The sequence below is a fragment of the Peromyscus maniculatus genome, chromosome 1 (assembly GCF_049852395.1).
Source record: "Peromyscus maniculatus bairdii isolate BWxNUB_F1_BW_parent chromosome 1, HU_Pman_BW_mat_3.1, whole genome shotgun sequence".
Taxonomy (NCBI): domain Eukaryota; kingdom Metazoa; phylum Chordata; class Mammalia; order Rodentia; family Cricetidae; genus Peromyscus; species Peromyscus maniculatus.
This window is the reverse complement of record NC_134852.1, coordinates 32052158-32065059: the sequence shown is the minus strand read 5'-3', so window position 1 is coordinate 32065059 and position 12902 is coordinate 32052158.

Below are 12902 nucleotides of genomic sequence, written 5' to 3'. Positions count from 1 at the left end.
ATTTAAAGCAAAGTACTTTAATTTACTAACAATAACACATTCTAGACTTACAACATAAAATGGAACCTGCCGGGGACTAGCCTCAGCAGTTTCAGGGGTCTGAAGGGTGGGATACCTGGAAGGTGCAGTAATGATTCAGAGACAGTGCTCATGCAAGCTGACAGGTCACTTTGGGCTTCTGCAGTTGCTAAGTAGCTTGTCTGCTACAGTATATTCAGCTTCCCTAGCTTCTCTTAGCTTCTGCTTTTGCCCTGGTAACCTCAGTCTTTTATTATCATAAGTAAAGGAGGAACACAAATAAAAGGGGAAATCACCCAATACAAAATGTTCTCATAATTCCAAAGATTATTCTTAGAAAATCACCAATATATTCTTCATCATCTTTTACTAAACACAGGAACTATCCCAGACTTAACACCAAACAAGCATAATCTATTTTTATTATTACTGATTATACAATCTTCTGAGCACTTGACCCAGAGGCTAGCAACATGCAATTTCGCAAAAAAGGTAAAAATAAGAACAGTGGCCAGGCGGTGGTGGTGCACGCCTTTAATCCCAGCACTCGGGAGGTAGAGGCAATTCGAGGTCAGCCTGGTCTACAGAGCAAGATCCAGGAAAGGCACAAAGCTACACAGAGAAACCCTGTATCAAAAAACAACAAAACAAAACAAAACAAATCAACAACCAAAAACCAGTAGTCAATGCACTAGACATTCACTTCCTTCTCACACAGACTGCTCCGACCTCAAGACCCCTGCAGCTGCCTAAGTTCCTCCTCAGCCCTCTGCAAACACCAAGCCCCATGACTGGTGGGCCACAATGACCTCAGACAAGAAATCTTTCCCTGGAAGTCAGCAACTTCTATTCTTCTATATCCCAACAATTCCAAGGAAGACCTGATCCATTTTATAGAGTTTCCATGAATGGAAGCTCACCTTTTCTGGCAGCTCTTTTTAATCTAGGAACCCAATAAAACTTGTAGTAGCTCACTCCATCAATTGCCACACTGTCTCCATACTCCTTCAGAAGGAATCACCATTGATCTAGGAACACAGAACATGAAGATCAGATAGAAGAAAAAGACTAGTATTACAAGAAGTTTTATGTGGAGGAGGACATTTGCACGACATAAAGCATGACCTTGGGACACGTAGGCATTTCTGCCTTGGCCCTCTAGAGGCATGCTAAGCAGAAGATCTGGAGGGGAACACACAGAGGGTTGATGGTTCACAATCTCGGGTCCCCTTTTCTCCAATCTCTGCTGGCAGCTTGTCAGCTGTCTTATATGCCATCCCTGGCAGAAAACCAAATCAAACACTGCAAACTTTTCAGTGTTGGTAATTCCTGGTGTGTTCGTCTTTGAGATTCAGGGGCAGTAAGTCAGCATTTTCAAAAATTCCCCAATTATGATTATTTAAGCATACTTTGGAAGCCTTTACTCACTATAATTGTTATAGTTGGATTTCGTATTTAAAGAATAATGCACCCTAAATTGGTAGTACTTACAAAAATTGCATCGTACAGGGACATTTAAAAGATGAAAAACATAACTTCAAATTTGGGCTCCCAGTAAGGTGGCAGCACAGAGTTACATGTGGATGTTGCTTAAGGACGTGATTTACATCAAAACCATGTTCCATGTTGAGAGAGCAAGCATTTAGAGGACTCACACAATGTATAGCATGTATGAGAACTCATTGGGGAGTATTTTGCATCCTTAAAATTACCCTTTCAAGTTCCTCTCCCTATATGTTGTACTGTACCTCTGCATATTTAATTACATATGTGCATGCATACATTATATAGGCTAGGATCTACACACAAGAAAGAACATGTGGTTTCCCCCCCGAGATTGGGTGATCTCATTTAACAGTATACATTCTAAGTCTATCTACTTTCCTATAAATTTTGTGATTTCATTTTTCTCTAGAAATGAATAATATTTCATTTGGTACATGCACTAGACTTGCATTATGCATTCATCTGTTGATGAACATCTAGATTGGTTTCATCTCTTTGCTATATCAAATAGAGCAGCAGTAATCATGGGTGCCAATATCTTTATGGTAGGATACAGGATCTCTGGGTATATGCCCAGTAAAATATCTGAGTCATGTGGTATTTCCAATGTTTTGAGGGACATCCATAAGTTCCATATAATGACTCTGTTAATTTTCACACCCACCAGCAGTGAATATGTGTTCCTCTTTCTCCACATCCTCTGCAACATTTGTTGTCAGTTATTTTGATTATAGCCATTCTACCTGGAATGAGCTGGTATCTCACAGTAGATTTAATTTGCATTTCCCTGATAAGTAGAGATCACTTTTTTCCTGAGTTGTCTCAGTTATTTATTCTGAACACAAAAGCTGTACTGTATAGATGACTTACAAATATGTTTTTCTGTTCTGTAGGTTGTCATTTCAGTTTGTATTTTTAAATCATAAACTTACTGTCTTGGGGTCATTATTACTGTGATAAAACACCATGATCAAAAGGAAATTGGGGGAAGAAAATGTTTATTTACCTTACCCTTCCATATCACTGTTCATCATTGAAGGAATTCAGAACAGGACCTCAAACAGGGCCTGAACCTGGAGGCAGGAGCTGATGCACAGGCCCTGGAGGAGTGCTGCTTACTGGATTGCTCCTCATGGCTTACTCAGGCTGTTTTCCTATAGAACCCAGGACCACCAGGCCAGGAATGGCTCCACCCACAATGAGCTGGGCCCTCCCCCTCCCCCATCAAGCACTAATTAAGAAAACGCTCTTTAGGGGTCTTCAATGGGTACTTGAAGGGAGGACTGGCAAATGAGAGGGACAAGAGACACAAAGAATGAGAGCAAGACAGGATGTCTGATCAAGCTCCAAAATTTTATTTTCCTCTTAAGGCATATATAGGCAGGGACAAGGGGGAGTTCAAACAGGGAGGGGGCTTTCTTAATCATGGGTTGTTCAGCCAACAGGGTATGTTGCTATGGGGATTATCTATTATTGCCTAACTGTAGCACAGTCACCTGATTTCTGAGAGGAGGTTCTGGTATTTCTGAGAAGAGGTTCTGGTGCTATGGAGACTTAAGCAAGGCCTAGATCTAGAAAAAGAGGAGCGAAGCCCAAATATGGCGGCATGTGTGTCAAGGGTCACTTAGGCTTCTTGTTCCTGTCACTTCCTCACTTCCCATTCTCTACCCTCACCTCCCATCCTCCCTTCCTCCCATTCCCTCCTCCTCCATTCAGGAATGGACAGGGCTCCCATGAGAGTCAAGAAAGCATTACATATCAAGTTGAGGCAGGACTTAGTTCCTCCCCTTGCATCAAGGCTTCACAAGGCATCCTAGCATAGGGAATATGTTCCAAAACTCCAGCTGAAGCACTAGGGACACCTGATCCCACTGCTAGGGGCCCCACAAACAGACAGAGCTACATAACTGTCACCCACATTTAGAGGGCCTAGGTTGGTCCCATGAAGGCCCCCTAGCTGTTGGTCCAGAGTCTGTGAGCTCCTACTAGTTTGTTTCAGTTGTCTCTGTGGGTTTCCACATCATGATCTTGACGTCCCCTGCTCATACAATCCTTCCTCCCTCTCTTCAGCTGGACTCCTGGACCTTGGTCCAGCCGTTGAGTGTGGATCTCTGTGTCTCCTTCCATCATTTACTGGATGCAGGCTTCCTGATGACAACTAAGGTAGTCACCACTCTGATTACAGGAGAAGGCCAGTTCAGGCCCCCTCTTCACTATTGCTAGTGTCTTAGCTGGGGTCATCCTTGTGGATTCCTGGGAGTTTCCCTTGCACCAGGTTTCTCTATAAACCTCCCCATATGGCCCCTTTATCAAGATATCTCTGTAGCTGGAGTTTTCTCCAGTCCTGCTCAGGGCCCCTGCAGTTCCACAGTCCACTTATAAAATAATAACTCTGAGGCTCATATTAATTAAAATTTCTCCACCACTAGCTCAGGCTGACTATTGACTAGCTCTTACATCTTAAATTAACCCATTTATGTTAATCTATAAGTTGCCACGTGGCTTGTGGTTTACTGGTACTTTTACATCTCGCTTCCTTTGTGTCTGACTGGTGACTCCTGACTCAGCCTTCCTGTTTCCAGAATTCTCTTCTCTGCTTGTCCTGCCTATCTTCCTGCCTGGCTACTGGCCAATCAGCATTTTACTTATCAATCAATCAGAGCAACACATTCATAGCATCCTCAGCATTTCCCCTTTTCTTTTGTTCAAAAGGGGAGGTTTTAATGTTAACATAGTAAAATTACATAGAACAATTGTCAAGCAGGAATTACAGTTACAATATCTAGTCTGTTTGTAATATCTAGTCTATTTGTATTTGGCAAAATTAAAGAAGATATTCTATCTACTCTATATTTGTGAGTCTAAGGTTTCATATCTAACTTATATTTTATCATAACTAAGGAAATTATATCTATCTAGTCTTCAACTACATCAAAGACCTCAGAAGAATATACTATTACCTGAGAAATGGGAGAGGGATGCAAGCAACTTTCAGGAGTCTTGTGAGAGTAGACAGAGACAGCTGGCAGCCTGGACAGTCATCCAAAGTTCCTCTGTAAAGTAGGGGTATCTGTCTTCAGCCCACAGGCCTAGAGTCTCTCAGTCACTTCTCTCTGTGTCCTGTAAAATGTCTGGCAGTTTCCTCTGCATAGTAGGAACCTGAAGGACCATTTTGCCAAGCAAAGTTCAGTGGTCACCTTCCTACGGGTCCTTCATGTCCAGTCAATGCAACATTTTGTCAAGCAGTCCAGGCAAGAAGTTTCTTGCCCAAATGGCTATTTTTGCCAAGAAGAAGATAAACTCCATACAGAGTGGCTTTGATACCCATCCTCATTTCTGAAGTAAATCAGTGCTGCCAGGAGCAGACATGTCTCATTGTCCAGAAAGTCTAAATTTTTAAAACATTTTAAATTCCATATTCTGTAGGTCTTTGAAGTATTTGAAGATTACCTATCTATCTGAAATGTATCTATGTATGCCTAGAAAACATGGCTACAAGTCTGACTATCACAGAGGACTAATTATTAATCTGTATTTTCTAATTATCCATTACAATCTAAATGAGTTACATAAACATAATACCTCAAATGAGAGTAGAAATATATATACAGTATAACAAAGTTATGTTTAAACTTGTATCAATAAACTAAAATCCATAGCAATGTCAAACATTTTAAACAAGTTGCTCTTCAAAAGTAGATTTAATAATCTACCCTTTCATCCTATCATATCTATATCATATCCCTCCCCCCTTTTTAGAAAGATATTGCATTTATAATCAACCTGATTTAAATAAAAATAAACATTCATAAAAAATATTTTGGGAATTTGGGCATAGCTTCTCATACTACTTCCTGCTGGATGAGGGTGCTGTATTCCTATGGGGACATAAAGAAAATTTTAGGATTATGGAGTAGTCTGTGAGGGTGTATTGTCTGAGCCAGTTGCCTTGAAACCATTCTGGATGTTGGATCATCTGGGCCATGGTGTCATCAGAGACCTTTCAGGGGGTCTTGGCTGGTCAAACCTGATGTATCTTAATCTGGAACAAATCCATAGCTTCTTGCTTTCTATGGAAACAAAAGCAGAGCCTCCTTTCCAAAGCAACATATCCTTATATCCAAATTTTGAAGTCAAGGTACCTTTAAAATACACATATTGGTTTAACTTACCTGCCTTTACAATCAAATGTCTCTCTGCAGTTAAAATTATCAAAGACAACACAATCCAGATTCTCTGTGTAATATCCATCTTTAAGTGGCTTATTTTTATATTACCTTTACTGTCTCTTAAAAGACTTTATTTTAAAAACTATCTACTTCTTTATATAACTGCATATAACTATATATATTTGATTTTTTCTCTTTCAAGACTACATACATTTTTACATACATTGTAAACTATTCCATCTGAATCTGTCTTATTGTGAACCTACTGTTTTAAACTACAGCAGCTAGTACTGAAGTAGAAGTCTCGGCTGTTAGCTCCACCCAATTTAGCTTTTCAACATGGTGGCGATAATTCACCACCAGCACTGGGAGCCGTGCTTTCCACTGACTCTGGGAGGCAGTGGGTCTATGTTTCTATCCAAGCAGAAATCTTTTTTTTTTTGTACTAGCAAAGGCTAAATCCACCATGCCGCATAGTACACAGTTTGGAGACACCTCTGTGTAATGTGGCTTAGCTCAAGCCTGCATGTTGCAGTGTCTTGCTGCCAGTGTGAGACACAACTAGGAAGCTGTTTTTGGTTCCATTTTGGCTTGTTTATTAAGTATTCTCAGGTTTAAGGTGGAAACTTGAGCTGTTGGGCGCCTTTTGTAGCTGGAGTTTTCTCCAGTCCCTCTCCGGCCCCCACAGTTCTGCAGCCCACTTATAAAATAATCACTCAGAAGCTCATATTAATTAAAATTGCTCAGCCATTAGCTCTGGAAAACTATTGACTAGCTCTTACATCTTAAATTAACCCATTTATGTTAATCTATAACTTGCCACGTGGCTTGTGGCTTACCAGTACTTTTACATCTCGCTTCCTCTGTGTCTGCCTGGTGACTCCTGACTCAGCTTTCTTGTTCCCAGAATACTCTTCTCTGCTTGTCCTGCCTATCTTCCTGCCTGGCTACTTGCTAAGTAGCATTTTATTTATCAGTTAATCAGAGCAACACATTCATAGCATCCCCAGCATATCTCTTTCATTACTCTCCCCCTCCTTCCCATCCCAGCTCAACCAGCCTGATCACTCATGCTCCCATCCCTCCATCTCTTTCCTTCTCCCCCCCCCCCCGCTCCCACTCCCAGTTTACCCAGAAGATCTCAAGTATTTCCCCTTCCCAGGGAAAGCCATGTGTCCCTTAACACAAACAATATTAGGTCCAGCCTATATTGCTTGTTCCCAGGGTCTGCGGAAGAGTCTACCAACCAGCTGAGGATTCTATTCTGAGGGATATTCAATGAATTTATGCACACTTATTTCTTTAGTCCATTCACTTTATTCTTCTATGGTGATTCCATCTGCACAGTTTCTTTTCTGCTCTCTTACTTAGCTCCTCTCTGTCCCCCCTGCTCTCAGTCCCTTCTGCTGTTTTCTCATCATTCTATCTAGTTCTTTCCATCTCCGTCCTCATCTTTGTTCTTCACCATCAATCCTCTTCGTGCTCTCAGAGAACCAGTATATATACACATGCAGTAATTCTTTGGTAAAGCATTGTGAGGCTTGAAGTTTTCAGGGTCTCAGAAAGAGGTGATAAGGACCCACTCATAAAGCAATTAATTATCAATTTCCAATTACAACCCAAAAGGGGAGTGACTAAAGGGGAGTTCTCTGGTAGGGTCAACTAACGGCTAAGATCAATTAGGGAATTTATGTGTTCAAACTATAATCTAGAAATGGCTAGGTAGAATGTTAGTGATCAATAAGTCACAAGAAAGTAAACTGTCTTTGGCACCGCTTTTCCCTCTCATCTCAGCTGTAGCTGCTTTCTGATAGGGAGGGGGACATATGTTAGGTGGCTATGTAACCTATGTCAGAATGTGTAGTATTTGGTTAGTAAAAGCACTTTCACTCAGAATAATTGCTGAGGAGAAAATCTAGGAATAGCACCTGGCTGAGGAGGAATAAAAACTTAATTTGTACAAGAAAGAAGTTTGGCACTTGTTGCCTGCCTGGCCTGGAGGCAATCTCCTTGGGTCAGGGGGAAGTAACTGCCTTAACTCAGTATCTAGCAAATGGCTAAAACTTCATCCCAGGAATGTGAGCAGTAAATCTTTTAAGTTGGGGTCTTGTGTAAATAACCCAGGGTGAAGGTAAGGGGTTGAGGATTTAATTGTTAGTGGTTCTTTTCTCTATCTGTGAGTGAGATGAGCTAATGTTTATCTATGTGCAGTTTTGTCCTTGGAAAAAGGTATCTTTGCTGAAGTACTTTTGTCTGGAGAATGACCCTAGCCAGGTGTTTGTTAATGAAAGATAAACAGAGCTTGGGACAATTACCCCAATGCATAGAGAAGGTTGTGCCCAAGATTGAGATGCAATTGTGAGAGTACATGTACACGTAACATGGAGATGCATGGTAAGTGGGGAGACTCATATCTGTTATTTCACAAGAAGTTTACAGCAAGAGACAGCCAGTTCATTCAAAAGGCAGTAATTCCATAACACCTTGTGTGATGGTTTCCTCTAACAGAACCCTTAGTTATGATAGGTTGACCTTCTGAACACTAGTTGTCACTGCTGTATACTCTCATGGACTTTCACTACCAGTGGCTCTCAATAGTACCTCTTATGGTCCTTTTTGTTACCTACCTTCTCTGGGACTTTGGATTGTAACCTGGTTATCCTGTACATGTAATATCCACTTATGTGTGAGTACATAACATGTTTGTCTTTCAGGGTCAGGGTTATCTCACTCAGGATGATTATTTTTTTTCTAATTCTATCCATTGGCCTGTGATTTAAGCTTTAGTAATGATTCTTTTACATATGTTGGTGTCCTTGTATTTGGGCATGCATGTTCAGAACTGAAACTTCATCTTGGTGGATCTTTCCTGTGATGAGTATATAATGTCCTTCCAAATCTCTTTTGATTGATTTCAGTTTGAAGTTTATTTTGTTGGATAGTAAGATAGCTGCATCAGCTTACTTCTTAAGACCATTAGATTGGAAGACTTTTCCCAGCCTTTCACTCTGAGGTAGTATCTATCTTTGAAGCTGAGGTGTGTTTCTTGTATGCAGCAGAAAGATGGGTCCTGCTTTCATATCAATTCTGTGAGCCTGTGTCTTTTTGTAGGTGAATTAAGTCCATTGATATTAAGGGATATTAATGACCATTGGTTGTTAATTCCTGTTATCTTTTGGTGGTAGTGAGTGTGTATTTCTCTTCTTTGAGATTTAATGTTGTGTGGTTATCTATTGCCTGTGTTTTCATAGGTGTATCTGACTTCCTTAGGTTGGAATTTTCCTTCTAGTGCTTTCTGTAGGGCTGGATTTGTGGATGGGTATTGTTTTAATCTGGTTTTGTCTTTAAATGTCTTGTTCACTCCGTCTATAGTGATTGAAAGGTTTTCTGGGTATATTAGTCTAGGCTGGCATCCATTGTCTCTTAGTGTCTGTGTTATATCTGTCCAGGTCCTTCTGGCTTTCAAAGTCTCCATTGAGAAATCAGGTGTTATTCTGATGGGTCTGCCTTTATAAGTCATTTGGCCTTTTCCCTTTGCTGCTCTTAATATTCTTTCTTTATTCTGTATGCTTAGTTGTATAATTATTATGTGTCAAGGAGACTTTTTTTTGGGATTCTAGTTTGTTTGGTGTTCTATAGGCTTCTTGTATCTTCATAGGTATTTCCTTCTTTAATTTGGGGAAATTTTCTTCTATGAAATTGTTGAGTTTATTTTCTGTGCATTTGAGTTGGTATTCTTCTCCTTCTATCTCTATTATTCTTATGTTTGGCCTTTTCATTTCCAAAAAAAATTGGAATAACCTCCTGTATTCTATTGGACCACCATGGCTTAAAGTGAGATTTCAACAACAACAACAACAAAAATTACAGAAATCCTACAATCTCATGGACTGAATTATGCTCAAATGAATCACCAATGAGTCAAGGAAGAAATAAAGAAAGAAATTAAAGACTTCTTAGAATTCAATGAAAATGAATGTACTACATACCCAAACATATGGGACACTATGAAAGCAGTGCTAAGAGGAAAATTCATAGCACTAAATGCCCACATAAAGAAGTTGGAGAAATCTCACACTAGTGACTTAACAGCACACCTGAAAGCATTAGAACAAGAAGAAGCAAAGGAATAGATGCCAGGAAATTATCAAACTGAGAGCTGAAATCAATAAAATAGAAACAAAGAGAACGATACAAAGAATTAATGAAACAAAGAGTTGGTTCTTTGAGAAAATCAACAAGAGAGACAATCCCTTATCCAGAATAACCAAAAGGCAGAAAGAGAGTGCATCCAAATTAACAAAATCAGAAATGAAAAGGGATATGTAACAACCGACAACAAGGAAATCCAGAATATCATCAGGTCATACTTAAAAAATGTTTATTCCACAAAACTGGAAAATCTGAAAGAAATGGATAATTTTACAAATAGGTACCACATAAAAAAGTTAAAACAGAAAAACAATTTAAATAGACCAATAACCACTAAGAAAATAGAAACCATCATTAATTGCCTCTCAACTGCAAAAAAGCATCATTGCTCTTATAAAAAATATTTTCATTATGATCTGAAAGTAAAATGCCCAACGAGGAATGGGATTTTCCCTAGAAACAATCACGCTGTTGTTGGAGAATATTATTTTAAGATGTGTTACTTTTGTTTATGTTGCATTTGCTTAACTCTGTGAAGCTGTGTTACTTTGACTTGTCTAAAACACCTGATGATATACTAATGAGCTGAACAGCCAATAGCAAGGCAGGAGAAAGGATAGGTGGAGCTGGCAGGAGAGAGGATTAATTGTGGTGGTATTGTGTTCCCCAAAATATTGTGCACCCTAATAAACTTATCTGGCGTCAGGGCACAGAACAGCCACTAGATACAGAGGCTGGAAAATGGTGGCACTCACACCTTTAATCCTAGCATTCCAGGGGCAGAAATCCCACTGGATCTCTGTGAGTTCAAGGCCACATTGGAAACAGCCAGGCATGGTGACACACACCTTTAATCCCAGAAAGTGAGGCTTTAATCCCCAGAAGTGATGACAGAAAGCAGAAAGGTATATAAGACATGAGGACTAGAAACTAGAAGCATTTGGCTGGTTAAGCTTTTAGGCTTTGAGCAGCACAGTTCAGCTGAGACCCATTTGAATGTGGACACAGAAGCTTCCAGTCTGAGGAAACACGATCAGCTGAGGAATTGGCAAGGTGATGTGGCTGTGACTTGTTCTGCTTCTCTGATCTTCCCACATTCACCCCAATACCTGGTTCAAGGTTTTATTTTATTAACAGGACCTGTTAAGATTCCTGCAACAATTAATAGAAGGAGAAAAAAAAGCAGGAGAAGACAAAATGGGTGGAGGATGCTAGGGGACAGCCATCTGTCTACAGAGTCAACCATGGAGTGAGAGTGAAAGAAAGATTATAGAAGAAAGAAAAGGAAATGGCCCAGAGGCAAAAAGGAAAAGAAAAGTTGACTAAAAACAAGCCAAGCAAAAGCAGTTCATTTATAATAAGAATAAGCCTCCGTGTGTGATTTGGGAGCTGGGAGGTGGCCAGTGCCCAAAAGAGCAAAAACAACAAAATTATGATGTTCCTATGTGGGCTAGAGTAAAAGAAAATCCAACAACACACTGTACTGGATACAGTGGCATCCTTTCACACAGTATGCACACCATGTCGCATACAGCAGGAACACAGCAGCAGCAAGCAGGAGGAAGCTCAGAAGCAGCAAGGGGCATTCTGGAGACTATTCTACTCCCAGGGTGCCTCTCCAGCCTTTAGCTTTGCTATTTGGCGAATTTCAAACTCCATAAGCTCCATTGCTGATGGCAGCTTTTCTGACAAAACCACTGACAACATTTGAATCCCACTGTGACCCCTCCAGTCTCCTGTGGGTCCTCCCTTCACATCATGCTGCTTCTCCCCATTTCTGCCAAAAACCTGACTGTTTTGCTCCTTCTGGCAGGAAGCATCACTGGAACAACAGTTCTCAACCACTTTGAGAAGGGTTATGAAGTGCTCATTCACAGTGGTCACATATCAGATATCCTGTGTATCAGATACTTACATTATGATTCACAACAGTAGCAAAATTATAGTTATTAAAATAATTCCATGGTTGGGGGTCACCGCAGGATGAAGAACTGTATTAAACGGTTGCAGAATTAGGAAGGTTGAGAATCACTGCTCTAGAGGGCAGACATGCTCCTTTTTGAGATCATGTGACCCTGTCACCCCTGAGACAAGTGTGGCTGCTTTTACAGCCCCAATCTCAGTTCACACACAGGCCTGGAGTGAAATTCCTGGTACAGTCTCTGGCCCACAAGGGCCTCATGTGGAAGGTGTGATGGCATGACCTGGTGATGGGGAACCAAGGCAGGACCCAGATCACTTAGAGGGGCTGTGGTCTATGCACAATGGCTAGACACTCAGAGCCCAGTTCTTCTGTCTGTAATTGTGAAGCTGTGCCCCCAAGTGCTCAGCCACTTCAGATCTATGTACAAAGGTCTTGAAGGGGATGCTGTGGAACATTCTAGACAGTATCTTAAACAGTGGGAGCAAGGTCTTCCCAATGACTTGAAGTAGTACTCTCACCTTCAATATCAGGAGGATGTGGCAGCCACAATGCTATCTGCTCCTGAGGGAGCAGATGGCTTCTGGGTTTCAGGGTCATCTTAGAAATGGGGTATAGTTCTGCACACTTCCACTCAGCACACCCTATTCTCAATTGTCTATGAGAAGCTGGGTCTCCCACCGCCCTCCTTGAGGGCCAAGGAGTGGGATCTTCCCAGAGTCAGACAGTAGAGAATACAGGTGAGTGTTGGCAGGTGGAGCTGAGGAGCAGCTGCAGGTTCTGGTGGTGGAGCACCCGGCTGATGGTCACCAGGAGGTGTTGCACAATTGCTGGGTACTGTAGAGTAAGTCTATTGGCAGAGTGGCTCCTCTATGATTATAGCCTTGTACTACAACTTTATGGAGCCCTGTCCTACTCAGTGCTTCTGGTTAAGGTTCCCCGGTTTTATTCTGAGCTTCCAGGAACAATGTCCCCCAACAACTGAGGCCTCTTCATAAGTCACTTGTCCCCATCACACTGTATGCTCTTGTTGCCAACTACCTTTTCTAGAACATTCAGGTCTTCATAGTGGCTTTCCTCTAGCCTCTGTCCCTGGCAAGGTGACTGTATTGCTGGAGGCCAATGTGGGAGAAGCT